The following is a 23,079-nucleotide window of genomic DNA, read 5'->3' on the forward strand; positions in this document are numbered from 1 at the left end:
CTGCAATGTCCTTAACTTTCAACCGCCTGTCGCTCAGAACTTCACTTTCAGAAATAGCTATAGTTTTCTCAGTCACCATCTCAGCTTTTTTTTAAATTATATGTCGACCCCCCCCAGATGGAGGGGGGCGGGCTGGCAGCAGTGTAATACGCCGCTCTGCAGCCTACAGATAAAGTTAAAAACATAATGAGGGGACATAACAATAAAAAGAGGTGATAAACCGGTGACTGTTTAAAACTGGTACATGGCGAAAAAGTAGTGAAGAAAACATAAAAAACAAAGAGGTCAGTGATGCTGATTAAAAACACTTAGGAAATAGCCAGGCACAATTAAAAAACACGGCGACAGTCTGGTTCTGTATGCAGCACTTTCAAAAGGGGACGCACAACACTGAACACTCACGGAAAACACTGCACTATAGAGAACAAAGGCATATGGGCATGGAGAGGGGGGGGGGGTGCAGACAGATGGGGGAGGGGGCGGGGGGGGGGATCACCAACTCTCTCTCTGCCTAGACGAAACTGTTTAGACCATTCCTTCACTGTGAAGTATGAAGGGGAAGCATCACCATAATACCATCCAGGTGGACTGTGATTTCAGCCAGTGGAAACCCGAGGAACTTTATCCCTGCACGGTACTCGATTTTATCCATTGCAGCACCGCAGCAAGCAACGCCTTACTGAAACGAGTGTCACCATACGACTGAGGCTAGCAGCGGGCTGCAGTTTGTGCGAGCATCTACTGGCAGATGTCGCTAGCTCCCCTTCGCCCTCGTATTCAAGGCCAGGCCGGAAACTTATATAACCTAATTCTAGGTGGGCTTCAATACTTGTATTACCCATAACTGCCAATAGATTACACTATTACATACACGTAAGACGGATCTTCTTTAAAATACTTTGAGCAGCACATGAGCCCATAATAACCCTGAAAATTAATTTTATATGTGCATGGCAAATACAAGCTCTGCAACTTTGCTTCCGCCGTTTTTTCCCCAACATTTGATGGTTACTCATGTCTCATTCAAAGTATTTTTCATTGCTGGCCACTACTTTCTCCCACCTTTCGGACAGTGTACGAATACCGCTTCGAAAAAATTGTTCATCTTTTGAAGCGATCCACAGATCGATCCAATTTGTGATTTCTTTATGAGATCGGAAGTGTCGGCCAGCGAGGCCATGCACCATTGATCTAAACAGGTGATAGAGAGAGCAATGTCTGGCGAATATGGCGGGTGGGGTAGGACTTCCCATTTTAACGTTTCCAAGTACGTTTTGACCTCTTTTGCAATGTGGGGTCGATCGTTGTCGTGCTGGAAAATCACTTTATCGAGTCTGTCGCTGTATTGCGGCCGTTTGTCTTTTAATGCTCTGCTCAAACGCATTAACTGCGTTTGATAACGAGCACCTGTGATTGTTTCACTTGGTTCTAACACCTCATAGTACACGACGCCGAGCTGGTCCCACCAAATGCAGAGCATGATCTGCGAGCCGTGAATATTCGGTTTGGCCGTCGACGTAGAAGCATTTCCGGGATATCCCATTGATTTGCGTTTAGGGTTATCATAATGAACCCATTTTTCGTCTCCGGTCACAATACGATGCAGAAATTCCTTCCGTTTTTGCCTCTGAAGCAACTGTTCACAGACACACAAACGCCATTCAACGTCTCTCGGTTTCAGCTCACACGGGACCCACGATCCCTCTTTCTGAATCATGCCCATAGCCTTGAGACGTTTTTAAATGGCTTACTGCGTCACTCCCACTAATCGTGCCAATTCTTCTTGAGTTTGACGCGAGTCTTCACTCAGCAATGTCTCCAATTCTGCATCCTCGAAAACATTCTCTCTTCCACCACTCCCGGTCTACGACATTAAAACCCACCGTTCTTGAAGCGTTGAAACCACTCACAACACGTTCTGTCGCTAATAGCGTCCTTACCATAAGTACTTAAGAGCATTCGATGATACTCAACCGCTGTTTTCTTCATACTGAAACAAAACAGTAACACGTCCGCAAATGACGAGAATTAGGCTCGTAAACTGACATTTTCAATCAAGAACGACTTTATGATGCAGACACAAATCGACTTATGTTTGAATGAGGTTATGTTGACCGTGGTCCAAGCCAACTGCCTGGCGTCTGCGATCGCTAAGCTTAGCAGGCGTTACTCAGTCCAGCTCTGCATAAAACCGTAGGAGTGACAGGTCTGACTCAGACGCCGTCTTTTAGTTTCCCAGTTCCGAACGCATCGAGACTGGGATGACAGGGGCGCTGTTGCACGGACCCGGATGGTGAAGGAAATGGTGGAGCAAGAGCGGTTGATCTTGACCATCCAAAGTAGACGGTGAAGACATTAAAAAGAAAGGAAACAGAAATAAATACTGAAACACTATCTAATTCAACACGCATAAATGATTTTGGTGATTGGCCTAGTGTCGGGCATTTAAAAGGTATTAAATGATCCTTGCCCCACCGTCCGATAGCCCACAGATATTCACACGTGTAAGGCAGGCATGACCCTAGGGAGAAACAAGCACTTTCCTGCTAGTGGCGTATACGTTCATCACAAATAGTGCTGCCTTGTTTGGGGTAAAATTGTACACTTTGATTTGAAACTTTGGGTCGGATAGTGTAATAATTACTTAAACGGAATATTGGATGTCCATTATTTTCTGCCAACCACTGTGAAAACTTTCCGAGGCAAATTATCTCATTCAAAGTGCTTTATCAGTATTACTGGATATTACAAAATCGGTATCTCATCCGCACAGTTTGTCATATGAGCGATTCGATGTATTGTATTATCAGTGAACGACGCCAGTATTCGGTGTCATTTTCCGGATTGCTTCTGAATTTTTGCTAGCATCCAGAACATAGAACATTAATTTCTATTTTCAATTCCTCTACAGTATTTACTTAAAACTTCCGGGCTGATAGGCCGTGATCGAAGTATAAAACTCTCCCCTGACGTTTCGACTGGGGGAGACATCCTCGGAGGTACAGCGGCGAACTGCTAAGAGAACTCGAGGAAGCGCTGATTATATAGGCAGTACAGAAGGCGCCACTGTCGATCACGTGGCGTCGGCTGTGAGATTGTCTCTGGTAATGCCAACATTCTCGATTGAAAGTAATCGATCGTCACGGTTGCGGTGCAACGCTGACATCCAAGCTGTACCTCCGAGGATGTCTCCCGCAGTCGGAGACGAAACGTCAGGGGAGAGTTTTATACTTCGACCACGACCTATCAGCCCGGAAGTTTTAAGTGAAGACAATACTGGCCGTGAAACCTTACATTGTATGATCCCCTAGAGTAGTTCGTGTTTTTCCAAGTAATGCTGTAATTATTCTATCTGCTTCATTCCGGTCGTTACTGAGAACGTGAAGGATTCCTGTGATGTTTTCCCTCGCCAAGGTCATATCTATAGACTTGTTAGATAGTTGGACATGAACTACTGGTTCCAAAACTGCTGGGCACTTGGTTATTGTTTGTAAAGCTAAGATCAACACTGGTTTGGCTGAATGTAACTGATACACAGATACTCTCGTTGCATAATATCCATCTGTAGAATTTTTTTTCCAGCTCCCACGATGTTGAGAAAATAGTCTGATGGTTTCATATTTCTCAGGCCATCTCGTCTTATACATTCGTGATAAATTCGAATCATATTTACAGCGTGTAGTCGATTCTCTAAAAATGTTTATAGTGTCTTTTACAATGGCAACAATATTCCTAATTTTCGGCACTGTGTTTGTATCGTAACCCATTTTGTAAAGCCTCGTCGCCAATTTTGTAAAGGCCTCGTCGCTACTGCTGTGGAGATCGAGCTTGTGAGTTGGTGAAACGGCTTCTGGTGCAGTACAACGCTAAGACAATTTCTCCCTGCCACTATTACACAGCTATGCGCCAGGGCCACGTTCTACAACACCCTAACAAATTAGTAACGAAGTGACACAAATGAGTTGAAGAGGTTGATTTATCTTTGTGACTTGTTGAACAACGAAGTCTGCAACACTGCTTGTAATATAACACAAAAAGACCCTCAATGGCTAAATGCAAATAATTGTAGGTAATCTTCACAGTTCATAGCAAATGCAATTACAACAACAGTCTTGGTTCAAATGGCTCTGAGCACTATGGGACTTAACATCTGAGGTCATCAGTCCCCTAGAACTTAGAACTACATAAACCTAAGGATTCGAACCTGCGACCATAGCAGTCGCGCGGTTCCGGACTGAAGCGCCTAGAACCGCATGGGCACCGCGGCCGGCAACAACAGTCTGTTCGCTAAGAGTTCGCTAAACGACGTTCCCTGACTAAGTCAGGACTGGACGATGACCTATAACCAACTGGGCGAGAGCTGCTCGGCTCGCATCTTTGCGCCTGTGGTGATTTTGCCCTGACTGTGTCTTGTTCAGACGACACAGCAAGCCACAAGATTGAGTTTGTGGCTTGACCGAAGAAAGTGTGAGGATCGATAATGTTCTGTCTTAAAATGGCTTGTACACCGCTCTCTCTGCCCGCCATTGTAGAACATCCATCGAAGCAAAATCCTACACAGTCTCCAGCGTTGCACAGTTAATGTTCCCCCATGGTGGACGCCACAGGTTCCTTGAAATGAGGCTGGATTCCCAGTTCGAAGTGTGCCTCGTGTCGAATCGCGACCAGCACAAAAAGTCTTGCACCATTCCACAACGGCACATTCTCCATTCTCTGGTGGATGTCTACTGGTGTTCGTCCTTCAGCAGTCACGAACAGAATAACAAAACGTTGGTGCTTTTGGACACATTTGGTAATAACGTCGTCGTATTTCAGGTTTCCTCATTTACAACACGAGTGTTGGGAAGACACGAATGTCACACTAACCCCTTACCAACATGTTGGTGCTTGTATACTCTCATCCGAGTCGCGCGATGTTGCATATACGCTGCAGCAGCTCCTCAAACGGAAACTTTTTAAGCGGCCCTTACACTACCTGATGAAAATGACTTACAAGTTTGTGGCGCCCTTCATCGGTAATGCTGGAATTGAGTATGGTGTTGGCCTTTATGACAGCTTCCACTCTCACAGTCATACGTTCAATCAGGTGCTGGAATGTTTATTGGGGAATGGCAACCCATTTTTCACGGAGTGCTGCACTGAGGAGAGGTATCGATGTCGGTCGGCGAGGCCTGGCACGAAGTCGGCGTTCCAAAACATCCCAAAGCTGTTCTATAGGATTCAGGTGAGGACTCTGTGCAGGCCGGTCCATTACAGGCATGTTATTGTCGTGTAACCACTCCACCACAGGCCGTGCATTATGAACAGGTGCTCGATGGTGTTGAAAGATGCAATCGCCATTCCCAAATTGCTCTTCAACAGTGGGAATCAAGAAGCTGCTTAAAACATCAATATAGGCCTGTGCTGTGGTAGTGCCACGCAAAACAACAAGGGGTGCTAGCCCCCTCCATGAAACACACGACCACACCATAACACCACCACATTCAAATTTTAACGTTGCACTACACACGCTGGCAGATCAAGTTCACTGGGCATTCGCCATACCCACACCCTGCCTTCGGATCGCCACATTGTGTAGTGCAGGGCTTAACAACTGGCCGGTTTTGAGCGCGAGTACTCGCGTCTGCTTGGGCACGTGCTCGCGAGCAGCTACAAGGTCGTGGAGTACGGTGGGAGGGGAGGGAGGGGAAATGCGCGCGCACGTTTGAATAGGGCCGCAGCGTGCCTATTGAATTCGCGCCGACTGTGTAATGTTTAAAGTACTACGATCAGCTCTTAACAGTCACTTCGCTGGTTAAGAATCATGTGAAGCCGCCGTTGTGTAACCCCAACCATGCTTTCGCAATTCAACCCGCATTGGGAGGAATTTTATCTGTTTACTGAAAAAGATGGTGTTGCAAAATGTTTAGTATGTCACAAAACGGTGAATTCTTTTACGAAATTTAATTTGCAGCGACAATATATGTCGTACCACGCGAAAGACTACGGACGTGGAAAATGTGATTGACCAGATGGTGCACAGGAAGTTATTAAACATAAAAGGAAGCTATCCGAAGGAGATCTGGACGACGAAGAAAAATCAACTGAGGCAGCTCTCAGAGTGGGTTACAAAATTGCTTTGCTTTTAGCAAAATCCCTGCGCCCCTTAACTGATGGCGATTTAATAAAAGAATGTTTGGTAGTTGCAGCGGAGCATTTGTGTCCATCTCAAGTTGAACAGTTTCGGATTTTGCCATTATCTAACATGACCATTATGCGTCGCATACAGGACATGGCAGACGACGTCCAGAGCCAGCTTGCAAATATCTGTTAAGATTTTATGGCGTATTCTCTAGCTCTGGACGAAAGTGTTGATTTCACTGGAACAGCGCAGCTTGCCATATTTATTAGAGGTGTTAATAGAGATCTTCAGTTGAGGGAGGAGCTCCTCGATGTAGTAGCCATGAACTCTACAACCGGAGGTGATATTTTAAGTAGTGTTGAAGAAAGTGTTGAAAATATAGGATTGTTGTGGAATTCTTTAGTTTCAGTGTCTACAGATGGTAGAGGCATACACTAAGCTAATAAAATTATGTGGCACGTGTACATTCTCCTTTATTTGTTTCATTTGTCGCAGTAATAATTCGTGAGTGATATCCCTGCAGCTGGCCGCGGATTTACATAGACTGGCGGCAGCTGTTGTGTACCCCACGTGACTCTCCCCACTCTCCGCTCTGGTCCGGTAGTGGGGGTAGCGTGCTCGCGCTGCTCCTTGCTCGCGCCTTGCTGCTCACAGCTTGCTCCGCGAGCACGTATGTTGTGAAGCCCTGGTGTAGTGTGATTCGTCACTACACACAACGTTTTTCCACTGTTCAAGCGTCCAATGTTTACGCTCCTTACACCAAGCGAGACTACGTTTGGCATTTACCGGCGTGATGTGTGACTTATGAGCAGCCGCTCGACCACGAAATGCAAGTTTTCTCACCTCCCACCTAACTGTCATAGTACTTGCAGTGAATCCTGATGCAGTTTGAAATTCCTGTGTGACGGTCTGGATAGATGCCTGCCTGTAACACATTACGACCATCTTCAACTGTCGGCGGTCTCTGTTAGTCAACAGATGAGGTCGGCCTGTACGATTTTGTGCTATACTTGTCCCTCCACGTTTCCACTTCACTATCACATCGGAAACAGTGGATCTGTGGATGTTTAGTATTGTGGAAATCTCGCATACAGACGTATGACATGTTACACCCATACACCTGACTGCGATCAAAGTTCGTGAGTTCCGCTTTCTGTTCTCTCACAATGTCTGTTGACTACTGAGGTAGCTGATGTGGAGTACCTGGCAGTAAGTGGCAGCACAATGCACCTAACATGAAAAACGTATGTTTTTGGGGCTGTCAGGATACTATTAAAAACATTCGTGGTAAGGTCTTATAGTACCAAACTACTTAGGTCATCGGTCCCTAAGCCTACATACTACTTAAACTAACTTACGCTATGGACAACACACATACCAATGCCCGAGTGTGGACTCGAACCACCGAAGGGGGTAGCCGCACGGACCGTGACAATGCGCGCAGACAACGCGCAGGATTCTTTTGATCACATAGCGTGTATAATAATTTTCCGCGCAATAACAATGGCTATGCCACTGATGACAGTGCCTCTAAATCAGAGTTATTAAACACGGTTTTCAGAAACTCGTTCACCAAATTGGGCAAAGTAAATCTTCGAGAATTCGAATCCAGAACACCTGCCAACTTGAGTTTCTTAGAAGTAGATATCATCAGTGTAGTGAAGCATCTTAAATCACTTAATAATGGCAAGGTATCCGGTCCAAATTGTATACCAGTCGGATTCCTTTCAGCAACAGTTCCGCATCTAACAATGATACACAAACGCTCGCTCATTGAAAAATCGGTACCTAAAGACTGGAAAGTCGTACAATTCGCATCGAGAAAGGAAACATGAGTAATCCGTTGAATAACAGACCCCTATCACTAACGTCCATTTGCACTAGGTTTTTGGAACGTACTCTGTGTTCAAACATAATGAATTATGTCGAAGAAAACGATTTACTGACTAATAGCACGGATTCAGGAAACATCGTTCATGTGAAACACAACTAGCTCTCTGTTCTCATGAAGTAATGAGTGCTGTCGACAGGGGTTGTTAAACTAATTCCGTATTTTTATATTTCCAGAAGGCTTTCGTAACCGTTCCTCACAAGTGTCTTCTAATCAACTCGCGTGCCTATGAAGTATCGTGTAAGTTGTGCGGCTGGATTCGTGTGTTCCTGTTGGGCAAGTCACAGTTCATAGTAACTGATGTAAAATCATCTAGTAAAATAGAAGTAATGTATGGTGTTTCCCAAGGAAGTGTTTAGGCCCTCCTAGATTGTTTGCAGAAAATACTGACATTTACCGTCTTGTAAGTCAAAAGGTGACCAAAAGGAATTCGATAAAATATCTGTATGGTGCAAAAAGTGGCAGTTGAGCCTGAATAAAGAGAAGTGTGAAGTTATTCACATGAGTACTAAAAGAAATCCGCTGAATTTCGGTAACGCTATGAATCACACGAATCTAAAGGCTGTAAACTCAACTAAATTCTTGGGGATTACAGTTACGAATAACTTCAGGTTGAATGATCATATAGATAATGCTGTGGGTAAAGCAAACTGAAGACTGCGATCTATTGGTAGAGAATGTAGAAAATGCAACAGATCGACTAAAGAGACTGCGTACACCTTGCTTGTGCGCCCTCTACTGGAGTATTGATGTGCGGTGTGTGATCCGCATCAGGTGGGACTGACGCAGGACATCGAAAACGTTCAAAGAAGGTCAGCTCGTTTTTTATTGTTGCGAAATAGGGGAGAGAGTGCAGCGCACATGATGCCCGAATTAGGGTGACAGTCATTAAAAGGCGCTTTCCGTTGCGGTAGAATTTTCTCCTGAAATTTCGATCACCAACATTCTCCTCCGAATGCGAAAATATTTTGTTGGCACCCACCCACATAGCGAGAAATCATAATCATGATCAGAGCTCGCACAGTGCTCGTTTTTCCTGTGCGCTGTTAGAGAGTGGAACCGTACAGAAATAGCTCGAAGGTGGTTCGATGAACCCTCTGCCACGAACTTAATTGTCAAGCGCAGAGTAACCATGTAGATGTAGATGTAGACAAGTGGGATGTTTCTCGTCCTTGTTGATGTCGGCTAACCACAATAGAGCACATACTCTGAGACAAGAAATCAATGTGAGCTCGTAGCAGACCGTTCACTATGTTATCATTAAAACTTGTTGAGGTATGACTGGGCAAACAAATGTCGGTTATGAATAATGTGGTATGCTGAGTTTTCTATTTTGTCTTTGACACATATCCTAGTTCCTGGTAACACCTCTTTCCGTGAGACTACTTTTAAAATCCACATACTCAATAGGAATAAATCGTTAATAATACAGAACCACATGAATCATGTGTAAAGGTTGCTTTTTATGAAAATAAACAAAGAGTTTTGCAAAAGTTTATTTCTTTATTACGCAAGTCTGTAACAAACAAAGGAAAACTAAAATTTGACAGCTCTTTTGCGTACATGTTTAGCTATCGGTGTAACGAACTGTCAGCTAAAAATTTAAAGTTACGGCACTGAGTCAAGCAAAAACGAATTTCGAATCTTTGGTCTTTATACACTCCTGGAAATGGAAAAAAGAACACATTGACACCGGTGTGTCAGACCCACCATACTTGCTCCGGACACTGCGAGAGGGCTGTACAAGCAATGATCACACGCACGGCACAGCGGACACACCAGGAACCGCGGTGTTGGCCGTCGAATGGCGCTAGCTGCGCAGCATTTGTGCACCGCCGCCGTCAGTGTCAGCCAGTTTGCCGTGGCATACGGAGCTCCATCGCAGTCTTTAACACTGGTAGCATGCCGCGACAGCGTGGACGTGAACCGTATGTGCAGTTGACGGACTTTGAGCGAGGGCGTATAGTGGGCATGCGGGAGGCCGGGTGGACGTACCGCCGAATTGCTCAACACGTGGGGCGTGAGGTCTCCACAGTACATCGATGTTGTCGCCAGTGGTCGGCGGAAGGTGCACGTGCCCGTCGACCTGGGACCGGACCGCAGCGACGCACGGATGCACGCCAAGACCGCAGGATCCTACGCAGTGCCGTAGGGGACCGCACCGCCACTTCCCAGCAAATTAGGGACACTGTTGCTCCTGGGGTATCGGCGAGGACCATTCGCAACCGTCTCCATGAAGCTGGGCTACGGTCCCGCACACCGTTAGGCCGTCTTCCGCTCACGCCCCAACATAGTGCAGCCCGCCTCCAGTGGTGTCGCGACAGGCGTGAATGGAGGGACGAATGGAGACGTGTCGTCTTCAGCGATGAGAGTCGCTTCTGCCTTGGTGCCAATGATGGTCGTATGCGTGTTTGGCGCCGTGCAGGTGAGCGCCACAATCAGGACTGCATTCGACCGAGGCACACAGGGCCAACACCCGGCATCATGGTGTGGGGAGCGATCTCCTACACTGGCCGTACACCACTGGTGATCGTCGAGGGGACACTGAATAGTGCACGGTACATCCAAACCGTCATCGAACCCATCGTTCTACCATTCCTAGACTGGCAAGGGAACTTGCTGTTCCAACAGGACAATGCACGTCCGCATGTATCCCGTGCCACCCAACGTGCTCTAGAAGGTGTAAGTCAACTACCCTGGCCAGCAAGATCTCCGGATCTGTCCCCCATTGAGCATGTTTGGGACTGGATGAAGCGTCGTCTCACGCGGTCTGCACGTCCAGCACGAACGCTGGTCCAACTGAGGCGCCAGGTGGAAATGGCATGGCAAGCCGTTCCACAGGACTACATCCAGCATCTCTACGATCGTCTCCATGGGAGAATAGCAGCCTGCATTGCTGCGAAAGGTGGATATACACTGTACTAGTGCCGACATTGTGCATGCTCTGTTGCCTGTGTCTATGTGCCTGTGGTTCTGTCAGTGTGATCATGTGATGTATCTGACCCCAGGAATGTGTCAATAAAGTTTCCCCTTCCTGGGACAATGAATTCACGGTGTTCTTATTTCAATTTCCAGGAGTGTAAATAGCTGGTCTTTATAAATGGATGGAAGAATTTGGCCATAATTTCTGTAAACATACAGGTCAACAGAGGGCTACTGCAATCGACGTTGCTATTGACAAAACAGTACATTACTCGAATTCATATATCATATTTTAAGCTCATGTCTAAAATCTGTACGACTGATACGTAGCTTTTAGTCATGTTCGCTACGAGATTGTTTCTACCGCCACGTATATTTACTCTTTGATTGTTTTCCCGCCACGTATTAATTACTCTCTGTTTTCCCGAAAGGAATAACTGCTCTTTGAATGATGTATGTATACAAGTAGCTGTCACTTCGCAAGAATTGTCTGTTTTGCTCCGCCTTCGACAGTTACATACAAGGCGAATTCGAAACTTCCAGTATTCTATAAAGGACTTCTGTAACGGAAGATTTTATTTTCTGTTTCCACCGTCCAGCAGAAATCTACTCGGCATGAAGGTAAGAGATACTCCTCTTTTGTAGCCCAGGATGAGACTGACGTATTATCATTAGCGGCTGTGCTTACAGGTACTTGCAAAAATTTGTCATGTTTCTGTTCTTCGAGGATGTTAAGTTTGTTGGATTTGTATTAGACATTTTTTACATGAAAAAATTATGCGGGCGCATTGTACACATTGTCGATTGAAAGTAATCGATCGTCACGCTTGCGGTGCAACGCTGACATCCAAGCTGTACCTCCGAGGATGTCTCCCGTAGTCGGAGACGAAACGTCAGTGGAGAGTTTTATACTTCGAACGCTGTTTCACCACAGGCCAGGGAGGAGGCTGCAGAGCACGATACATTTTCTTTCTTTGGTAAGCATTTTTTTGTGTTTTATAATTTTGGAATTTTGGTTTTTCGAGTTCATTTTAAAATGACCTTTTCCATGTCAGAAATGTACTAACTCGTTTTTTCCTCAAGCAGGTCAACTTGTGTGTGGTTGCAACATTACGCTCCCATTGAGTACATTTTTGGAGAAAGGGACATCTGTTGCACCACAGGGCGGGAGGAGGGTGCGGAGCACGATACATTTTCTTTCTTTGGTAAGCATATATTATGTTTTTAACTTTTGGAATTTTGGTTTTTCGTGTTGATTTTAAAATGACCTTTTTCATGTTTGAAATGTACTAACTCGTTTTTTCCTCACAGCAGGTCAACATGTGTGTGGTTGCAACATTACGCTCCCATTGAGTGCATTTTTCGAGAAAGGGACATCTGTTGCACCACAGGGCAGGAGGAGGGTGCGGAGCACGATACATTTTCTTTCTTTGGAAAGCATTTTTTGTGTTTTATACTTTTGGGATTTTGGTTTTTCAGGTTGATTATAAAATGACCTTTTTCATGTATGAATTTTACTGACTCGTTTTTTCCTCACAGCAGGACAACTTGTGTGTGGTTGCAACATTACCCTCCCATTGAGTACTTTTTTGGAGAAAGGGACATCTGTTGCACCAAAGGGCGGGAGGAGGGTGCGGAGCACGATACGTTTTCTTTCTTTGGTAAGCATTTTTTGTGTTTTATACTTTTGGAATTTTGGTTTTTCAGGTTGATTTTAAAATGGCCTTTTTCATGTCTGGAATGTACTGACTCGTTTTTTCCTCAAGCAGGTGAACTTGTGTGTGGTTGCAACATTACGCTCTCATTGAGTACATTTTTGGAGAAAGGGATTTCTGTTGCACCACAGGGTGGGAGGAGGGTGCGGAACACGATACATTTTCTTTCTTTGGTAAGTATTTTTTGTGTTTTATACTTTTGGAATTTTGATTTTCAGGTTGATTTTAAAATGACCTTTTTATGTATGAAATGTACTAACTTGTATTTTCCTCAAGCGGGTGAACTTGTGTGTGGTTGCTACATTACGGTCCCATTGAGTACATTTTTGGAGAAAGGGACATCTGTTGCACCGCAGGGTCGGAGCAGGGTGCGGAGCACGATACATTTTCTTTCTTTGGTAAGCATTTTTTGTGTTATACTTTTGGAATTTTGGTTTTTCAAGTTGATTTTAAAATGACCTTTTTCATGTTTGAAATGTACTAACTCGTTTTTTCCTCACATCAGGTCAACCTGTGTGTGGCTGCAACATTACGGTCCCATTGAGTACATTTTTGGAGAAAGGGACATCTGTTGCTCCACAGGGCGGGAGGAGGGTGCAGAGCACTATCCATTATCTTTCTTTGGTAAGCATTTCTTGTGTTTTATACTTTTGGAATTTTGGTTTTTCAAGTTGATTTTAAAATGACCTTTTTCATGTTTGAAATGTACTAACTCGTTTTTTCCTTACAGCAGGTCAACCTGTGTGTGGCTGCAACATTACGGTCCCATTGAGTACATTTTTGGAGAAAGGGACATCTGTTGCTCCACAGGGCGGGAGGAGGGTGCAGAGCACTATCCATTATCTTTCTTTGGTAAGCATGTTTTGTGTTTTATACTTCTGGAATTTTGGTTTTTCAAGTTGATTTTAAAATGACCTTTTTCGTGTTTGAAATGAACTAACTCGTTTTTTCCTCACAGCACGTCAACCTGTGTGTGGCTGCAACATTACGGTCCCATTGAGTACATTTTTGGAGAAAGGGACATCTGTTGCTCCACAGGGTGGGAGGAGGGTGCAGAGCAGTATACATTATCTTTCTTTGGTAAGCACTTTTTGTGTTTTATAGTTTTGGAATTTTGGTTTTTCAAGTTGATTTTAAAATGACCTTTTTCATGTTTGGAATGTACTAACTCGTTTTTTCCTCACAGCAGGTCAACCTGTGTGTGGCTGCAACATTACGGTCCCATTGAGTACATTTTTGGAGAAAGGGACGTCTGTTGCTCCACAGGGCGGGAGGAGGGTGCAGAGCAGTATACATTATCTTTCTTTGGTAAGCATTTTTTGTGTTTTATACTTTTGGAATTTTGGTTCTTCAAGTTGATTTTAAAATGACCTTTTTCATGTTTGAAATGTACTAACTCGTTTTTTCCTCACAGCAGGTCAACCTGTGTGTGGCTGCAACATTACAGTCCCATTGCGTACATTTTTGGAGAAAGGGACATCTGTTGCTCCACAGGGTGGGAGGAGGGTGCAGAGCAGTATACATTATCTTTCTTTGTTAAGCATTTTTTGTGTTTTATACTTTTGGAATTTTGGTTTTGAAGTTGATTTTAAAATAGCCTTTTGCATGTATGAAATGTCATTGGTTTTTCCTCAGAGCAGGTCAACCTGTGTGTGGCTGCAACATTACGGTCCCATTGTGTACATTTTTGGAGAAAGGGACATCTGTTGATCCACAGGGCGGGAGGAGGGTGCAGAGCAGTATACATTATCTTTCTTTGGTAAGCATTTTTTGTGTTTTATACTTTTGGAATTTTGGTTTTGAAGTTGATTTTAAAATGGCCTTTTTCATGTATGAAATGTGATCGGTTTTTCCTCAAGCAGGTCAACTTGTGTGTGGTAGCAACATTACGGTCCTATTGAGTACATTTTTGGAGAAAGGGACATCTGTTGCTCCACGGGGCGGGAGGAGGGGGCAGAGCACTATTCATTATCTTTCTTTGGTAAGCATTTTTTGTGTTTAATACTTTTGGAATTTTGGTTTTTCAAGTTGATTTTAAAATGACCTTTTTCATGTGTGAAATGTACTAACTCGTTTTTTCCTCACAGCAGGTCAACCTGTGTGTGGCTGCAACATTACGGTCCCATTGAGTACATTTTTGGAGAAAGGGACATCTGTTGCTCCACAGGGCGGGAGGAGGGTGCAGAGCACAATCCATTATATTTCTTTGGTTAGCATTTTTTGTGTTTTATACTTTTGGAATTTTGGGTTTGAAGTCGATTTTAAAATGGCCTTTTTCATGTATGAAATGTGATCGGTTTCTCCTCAAGCAGGTCAACTTGTGTGTGGTAGCAACATTACGGTCCTATTGAGTACATTTTTGGAGAAAGGGACATCTATTGCTCCACAGGGCCGGAGGAGGGTGCAGAGCAGTATACATTGTCTTTCTTTGGTAAGCACATTTTGTGTTTTATACTTTTGGAATTTTGGTTTTTCAAGTTGATTTTAAAATGAGCTTTTCCATGTTTGAAATGTACTAACTCGTTTTTTCCTCACAGCAGGTCAACCTGTGTGTGGCTGCAACATTACGGTCCCATCGAGTACATTTTTGGAGAAAGGGACGTCTGTTGCTCCACAGGGCGGGAGGAGGGTGCAGAGCACAATCCGTTATCTTTCTTTGGTAAGCATTTTTTGTGTTTTATACTTTTGGAAATTTGGTTTTTCAAGTTGATTTTAAAATGACCTTTTTCATGTTTGAAATGTACTAACTCGTTTTTTCCTCAAAGCAGGTCAACCTGTGTGTGGCTGCAACATTACAGTCCCATTGAGTACATTTTTGGAGAAAGGGACATCTGTTGCTCCACAGGGCGGGAGGAGGGTGCAGAGCACTATCCATTATCTTTCTTTGGTAAGCATTTTTTGTGTTTTATTCTTTTGGAATTTTGGTTTTTCAAGTTGATTTTAAAATGACCTTTTTCATGTTTGAAATGTACTAACTCGTTTTTTCCTCACAGCAGGTCAACCTGTGTGTGGCGGCAACATTACGGTCCCATTGAGTACATTTTTGGAGAAAGGGACATCTGTTGCTCCACAGGGCGGGAGGAGGGTGCAGAGCACTATCCATTATCTTTCTTTGGTAAGCATTTTTTGTGTTTTATACTATTGGAATTTTGGTTTTTCAAGTTGATTTTAAAACGACCTTTTTCATGTTTGAAATGTACAAACTCGTTTTTTCCTCACAGCAGGTCAACCTGTGTGTGGCTGCAACATTACGGTCCCATTGAGTACATTTTTGGAGAAAGGGACATCTGTTGCTCCACAGGGCGGGAGGAGGGTGCAGAGAACTATCCATTATCTTTCTTTGGTAAGCATTTTTTGTGTCTTATACTTTTGGAATTTTGGTTTTTCAAGTTGATTTTAAAATGACCTTTTTCATGTTTGAAATGTACTAACTCGTTTTTTCCTCACAGCAGGTCAACCTGTGTGTGGCTGCAACATTACGGTCCCATTGAGTACATTTTTGGAGAAAGGTACATCTGTTGCTCCACAGGGCGGGAGGAGGGTGCAGAGCGGTATACATTATCTTTCTTTGGTATGAATTTTTTGTATTTTATACTTTAGGAATTTTGGTTTTTCAAGTTGATTTTAAAATGACCTTTTTCATGTTTGACATGTACTAACTCGTTTTTTCCTCACAGCAGGTCAACCTGTGTGTGGCTGCAACATTACGGTCCCATTGAGTACATTTTTGGAGAAAGGGACATCTGTTGCTATACAGGGCGGGAGGAGGGTGCAGAGCAGTATACATTATCTTTCTTTGGTAAGCATTTGTTGTGTTTTATACTTTTGGAATTTTGGTTTTTCAAGTTGTATTTAAAATGACCTTTTTCGTGTTTGACATGTACTAACTCGTTTTTTCCTCACAGCAGGTCAACCTGTGTGTGGCTGCAACATTACGGTCCCATTGAGTACATTTTTGGAGAAAGGGACATCTGTTGCTCCACAGGGCGGGAGGAGGGTGCAGAGCAGTATACATTATCTTTCTTTGGTATGCATTTTTTGTATTTTAAACTTTAGGAATTTTGGTTTTTCAAGTTGATTTTAAAATGACCTTTTTCATGTTTGAAATGTACTAACTCGTTTTTTCCTCACAGCAGGTCAACCTGTGTGTGGCTGCAACATTACGGTCCCATTGAGTACATTTTTGGAGAAACGGACATCTGTTGCTCCACAGGGCGGGAGGAGGGTGCAGAGCACTATCCATTACTTTTCATTAGTAAGCATTTTTTGTGTTTTATACTTTTGGAATTTTGGTTTTTCAAGTTGATTTTAAAATGACCTTTTTCATGTTTGAAATGTACTTACTCGTTTTTTCCTCACAGCAGGTCAACCTGTGTGTGGCGGCAACATTACGGTCCCATTGAGTACATTTTTGGAGAAAGGGACATCTGTTGCTCCACAGGGCGGGAGGAGGGTGCAGAGCACTATCCATTATCTTTCTTTGGTAAGCATTTTTTGTGTTTTATACTATTGGAATTTTGGTTTTTCAAGTTGATTTTAAAATGACCTTTTTCATATTTGAAATGTACTAACTCGTTTTTTCCTCACAGCAGGTCAACCTGTGTGTGGCTGCAACATTACGGTCCCATTGAGTACATTTTTGGAGAAAGGGACATCTGTTGCTCCACAGGGCGGGAGGAGGGTGCAGAGCACTATCCATTATCTTTCTTTGGTAAGCATTTTTTGTGTTTTATACTTTTGGAATTTTGGTTTTTCAAGTTGATTTTAAAATGACCTTTTTCATGTTTGAAATGTACTAACTCGTTTTTTCCTCATAGCAGGTCAACCTGTGTGGGCTGCAACATTACGGTCCCATTGAGTACATTTTTGGAGAAAGGGACATCTGTTGTTCCACAGGGTGAGAGGAGGGTGCAGAGCACTATCCATTATCTTTCTTTGGTAAGCATTTGTTGTGTTTTATACTTTTGGAATTTTGGTTTTTCAAGTTGATTTTAAAATGACCTTTTTCATGTTTGAAATGTACTAACTCGTTTTTTCCTCACAGCAGGTCAACCTGTGTGTGGCTGCAACATTACGGTCCCATTGAGTACATTTTTGGAGAAAGGGACATCTGTTGCTCCACAGGGCGGGAGGAGGGTGCAGAGCAGTATACATTATCTTTCTTTGGTAAGCATTTTTTGTGTTTTATACTTTTGGAATTTTGGTTTTTCAAGTTGATTTTAAAATGACCTTTTTCATGTTTGAAATGTACTAACTTGTTTTTTCCTCACAGCAGGTCAACCTGTGTGTGGCTGGAACATTACGGTCCCATTGAGTACATTTTTGGAGAAAGGGACATCTGTTGCTCCACAGGGCGGGAGGAGGGTGCAGGGCAGTATACATTATCTTTCTTTGGTAAGCATTTTTTGTGTTTTTTACTTTTGGAATTTTGGTTTTTCAAGTTGATTTTAAAATGACCTTTTTCATGATTGAAATGTACTAACTCGTTTTTTCCTCACAGCAGGTCAACCTGTGTGTGGCTGCAACATTACGGTCCCATTGAGTACATTTTAGGAGAAAGGGACATCTGTTGCTCCACAGGGCGGGAGGAGGGTGCAGAGCAGTATACATTATCTTTCTTTGGTAAGCATTTTTTGGGATTTTTTACTTTTGGAATTTTGGTTTTTGAAGTTGATTTTAAAATGACCTTTTTCATGTTTGAAATGTACCAACTCGTTTTCTCCTCACAGCAGATCAACCTGTGTGTGGCTGCAACATTACGGTCCCATTGAGTACATTTTTGGAGAAAGGGACATCTGTTGCTCCACAGGGCGGGAGGAGGGTGCAGAGCAGTATACATTATATTTTTTTGGTAAGCATTTTTTGTGTTTTATACTTATGGAATTTTGTTTTTTCAAGTTGATTTTAAAATGACCTTTTTCATGTTTGAAATGTACTAACTCGTTTTTTCCTCACAGCAGGTCAACCTGTGTGTGGCTGCAACATTACGGTCCCATTGAGTACATTTTTGGAGAAAGGGACATCTGTTGCTCCACAGGGCGGGAGGAGGGTGCAGAGCACTATCCATTACCTTTCATTGGTAAGCATTTTTTGTGTTTTATACTTTTGGAATTTTGGTTTTTCAAGTTGATTTTAAAATGACCTTTTTCATGTTTGAAATGTACTAACTCGTTTTTTCCTCACAGCAGGTCAACCTGTGTGTGGCTGCAACATTACGGTCCCATTGAGTACATTTTTGGAGAAAGGGACATCTGTTGCTCCACAGGGCGGGAGTAGGGTGCAGAGCACTATCCATTATCTTTCTTTGGTAAACAATTTTGTGTTTTATACTTTTGGAATTTTGGTTTTTCAAGTTGATTTTAAAATGACCTTATTCATGTTTGAAATGTACTAACTCGTTTTTTCCTCACAGCAGGTCAACCTGTGTGTGGCTGCAACATTACGGTCCCATTGAGTACATTTTTGGAGAAAGGGACATCTGTTGCTCCACAGGGCGGGAGGAGGGTGCAGAGCAGTATACATTATCTTTCTTTGGTAAGCATTTTTTGTGTTTTATACTTTTTGAATTTTGGTTTTTCAAGTTGATTTTAAAATGACCTTTTTCATGTTTGAAATGTACTAACTCGTTTTTTCCTCACAGCAGGTCAACCTGTGTGTGGCTGCAACATTACGGTCCCATTGAGTACATTTTTGGAGAAAGGGACATCTGTTGCTCCACAGGGCGGGAGGAGGGTGCAGAGCAGTATACATTATCTTTCTTTAGTAAGCATTTTTTGTGTTTTATACTTTTGGAATTTTTGTTTTTCAAGTTGATTTTAAAATGACCATTTTCATGTTTGAAATGTACTAACTCGTTTTTTCCTCACAGCAGGTCAACCTGTGTGTGGCTGCAACATTACGGTCCCATTGAGTACATTTTTGGAGAAAGGGACATCTGTTGCTCCACAGGGCGGGAGGAGGGTGCAGTGCAGTATACATTATCTTTCTTTGGTAAGCATTTTTTGTGTTTTATACTTTTGGAATTTTGGTTTTTCAAGTTGATTTTAAAATGACCTTTTTCATGTTTAAAATGTACTAACTTGTTTTTTCCTCACAGGAGGTCAACCTGTGTGTGGCTGCAACATTACGGTCCCATTGAGTACATTTTTGGAGAAAGGGACATCTGTTGCTCCACAGGGCGGGAGGAGGGTGCAGGGCAGTATACATTATCTTTCTTTGGTAAGCATTTTTTGTGTTTTTTACTTTTGGAATTTTGGTTTTTCAAGTTGATTTTAAAATGACCTTTTTCATGTTTGAAATGTACTAACTCGTTTTTTCCTCACAGCAGGTCAACCTGTGTGTGGCTGCAACATTACGGTCCCATTGAGTACATTTTTGGAGAAAGGGACATCTGTTGCTCCACAGGGCGGGAGGAGGGTGCAGAGCAGTATACATTATCTTTCTTTGGTAAGCATTTTTTGTGTTTTATACTTTTGGAATTTTGGTTTTTCAAGTTGATTTTAAAATGACCTTTTTCATGTTTGAAATGTACTAACTTGTTTTTTCCTCACAGCAGGTCAACCTGTGTGTGGCTGCAACATTACGGTCCCATTGAGTACATTTTTGGAGAAAGGGACATCTGTTGCTCCACAGGGCGGGAAGAGGGTGCAGAGCACTATCCATTATCTTTCTTTGGTAAGCATTTTTTGTGTTTTATACTTTTGGAATTTTGGTTTTTCAAGTTGATTTTAATATCACCTTTATCATGTTTGAAATGTACTAACTCGTTTTTTCCTCACAGCAGGTCAACCTGTGTGTGGCTGCAACATTACGGTCCCATTGAGTACATTTTTGGAGAAAGGGATATCTGTTGCTCCACAGGGCGGGAGGAGGGTGTAGAGCACTATCCATTATCTTTCTTTGGTAAGCATTTTTTGTGTTTTATACTTTTGGAATTTTGGTTTTTCAAGTTGATTTTAAAATGACCTTTATCATGTTTGAAATGTACTAACTCGTTTTTTCCTCACAGCAGGTCAACCTGTGTGTGGCTGCAACATTACGGTCCCATTGAGTGCATTTTTGGAGAAAGGGACATCTGTTGCTCCACAGGGCGGGAGGAGGGTGCAGAGCAGTATACATTATCTTTCTTTGGTAACCATTTTTTGTGTTTTATACTTTTGGAATTTTGGTTTTTCAAGTTGATTTTAAAATGACCTTTTTCATGTTTGAAATGTACTAACTTGTTTTTTCCTCACAGCAGGTCAACCTGTGTGTGGCTGGAACATTACGGTCCCATTGAGTACATTTTTGGAAAAAGGGACATCTGTTGCTCCACAGGGCGGGAGGAAGGTGCAGGGCAGTATACATTATCTTTCTTTGGTAAGCATTTTTTGTGTTTTATACTTTTGGAATTTTGGTTTTTCAAGTTGATTTTAAAATGACCTTTTTCATGTTTGAAATGTACTAACTCGTTTTTTCCTCACAGCAGGTCAACCTGTGTGTGGCTGCAACATTACGGTCCCATTGAGTACATTTTTGGAGAAAGGGACATCTGTTGCTACACAGGGCGGGAGGAGGGTGCAGAGCACCATCCATTATCTTTCTTTGGTAAGCATTTTTTGGGTTTTATACTTTTGGAATTTTGGTTTTTGAAGTTGATTTTAAAATGACCTTTTTCATGTTTGAAATGTACTAACTCGTTTTCTCCTCACAGCAGATCAACCTGTGTGTGGCTGCAACATTACGGTCCCATTGAGTACATTTTTGGAGAAAGGGACATCTGTTGCTCCACAGGGCGGGAGGAGGGTGCAGAGCAGTATACATTATCTTTCTTTGGTAAGCATTTTTTGGGTTTTTTTACTTTTGGAATTTGGGTTTTTGAAGTTGATTTTAAAATGACCTTTTTCATGTTTGAAATGTACTAACTCGTTTTTTCCTCACAGCAGGTCAACCTGTGTGTGGCTGCAACATTACGGTCCCATTGAGTACATTTTTGGAGAAAGGGACATCTGTTGCTCCACAGGGCGGGAGGAGGGTGCAGAGCAGTATACATTATCTTTCTTTGGTGAGCATTTTTTGTGTTTTATACTTTTGGAATTTTGGTTTTTGAAGTTGATTTTAAAATGACCTTTTTCATGTTTGAAATGTACTAACTCGTTTTCTCCTCACAGCAGATCAACCTGTGTGTGGCTGCAACATTACGGTCCCATTGAGTACATTTTTGGAGAAAGGGACATCTGTTGCTCCACAGGGCGGGAGGACGGTGCAGAGCAGTATACATTATCTTTCTTTGGTAAGCATTTTTTGTGTTTTATACTTTTGGAATTTTGGTTTTTGAAGTTGATTTTAAAATGACCTTTTTCATGTTTGAAATGTACTAACTCGTTTTCTCCTCACAGCAGATCAACCTGTGTGTGGCTGCAATATTACGGTCCCATTGAGTACATTTTTGGAGAAAGGGACATCTGTTGCTCCACAGGGCGGGAGGAGGGTGCAGAGCACCATCCATTATCTTTCTTTGGTAAGCATTTTTTGTGTTTTATACTTTTGGAATTTTGGTTTTTCAAGTTGATTTTAAAATGACCATTTTCATGTTTGAAATGTACTAAGTCGTTTTTTCCTCACAGCAGGTCAACCTGTGTGTGGCTGCAACATTACGGTCCCATTGAGTACATTTTTGGAGAAAGGGACATCTGTTGCTCCACTGGGCGGGAGGAGGGTGCAGTGCAGTATACATTATCTTTCTTTGGTAAGCATTTTTTGTGTTTTATACTTTTGGAATTTTGGTTTTTCAAGTTGATTTTAAAATGACCTTTTTCATGTTTAAAATGTACTAACTTGTTTTTTCCTCACAGGAGGTCAACCTGTGTGTGGCTGCAACATTACGGTCCCATTGAGTACATTTTTGGAGAAAGGGACATCTGTTGCTCCACAGGGCGGGAGGAGGGTGCAGGGCAGTATACATTATCTTTCTTTGGTAAGCATTTTTTGTGTTTTTTACTTTTGGAATTTTGGTTTTTCAAGTTGATTTTAAAATGACCTTTTTCATGTTTGAAATGTACTAACTCGTTTTTTCCTCACAGCAGGTCAACCTGTGTGTGGCTGCAACATTACGGTCCCATTGAGTACATTTTTGGAGAAAGGGACATCTGTTGCTCCACAGGGCGGGAGGAGGGTGCAGAGCAGTATACATTATCTTTCTTTGGTAAGCATTTTTTGTGTTTTATACTTTTGGAATTTTGGTTTTTCAAGTTGATTTTAAAATGACCTTTTTCATGTTTGAAATGTACTAACTTGTTTTTTCCTCACAGCAGGTCAACCTGTGTGTGGCTGCAACATTACGGTCCCATTGAGTACATTTTTGGAGAAAGGGACATCTGTTGCTCCACAGGGCGGGAGGAGGGTGCAGAGCACTATCCATTATCTTTCTTTGGTAAGCATTTTTTGTGTTT

This window comes from Schistocerca nitens, chromosome 8 (assembly GCF_023898315.1).
Source record: "Schistocerca nitens isolate TAMUIC-IGC-003100 chromosome 8, iqSchNite1.1, whole genome shotgun sequence".
Classification (NCBI taxonomy): domain Eukaryota; kingdom Metazoa; phylum Arthropoda; class Insecta; order Orthoptera; family Acrididae; genus Schistocerca; species Schistocerca nitens.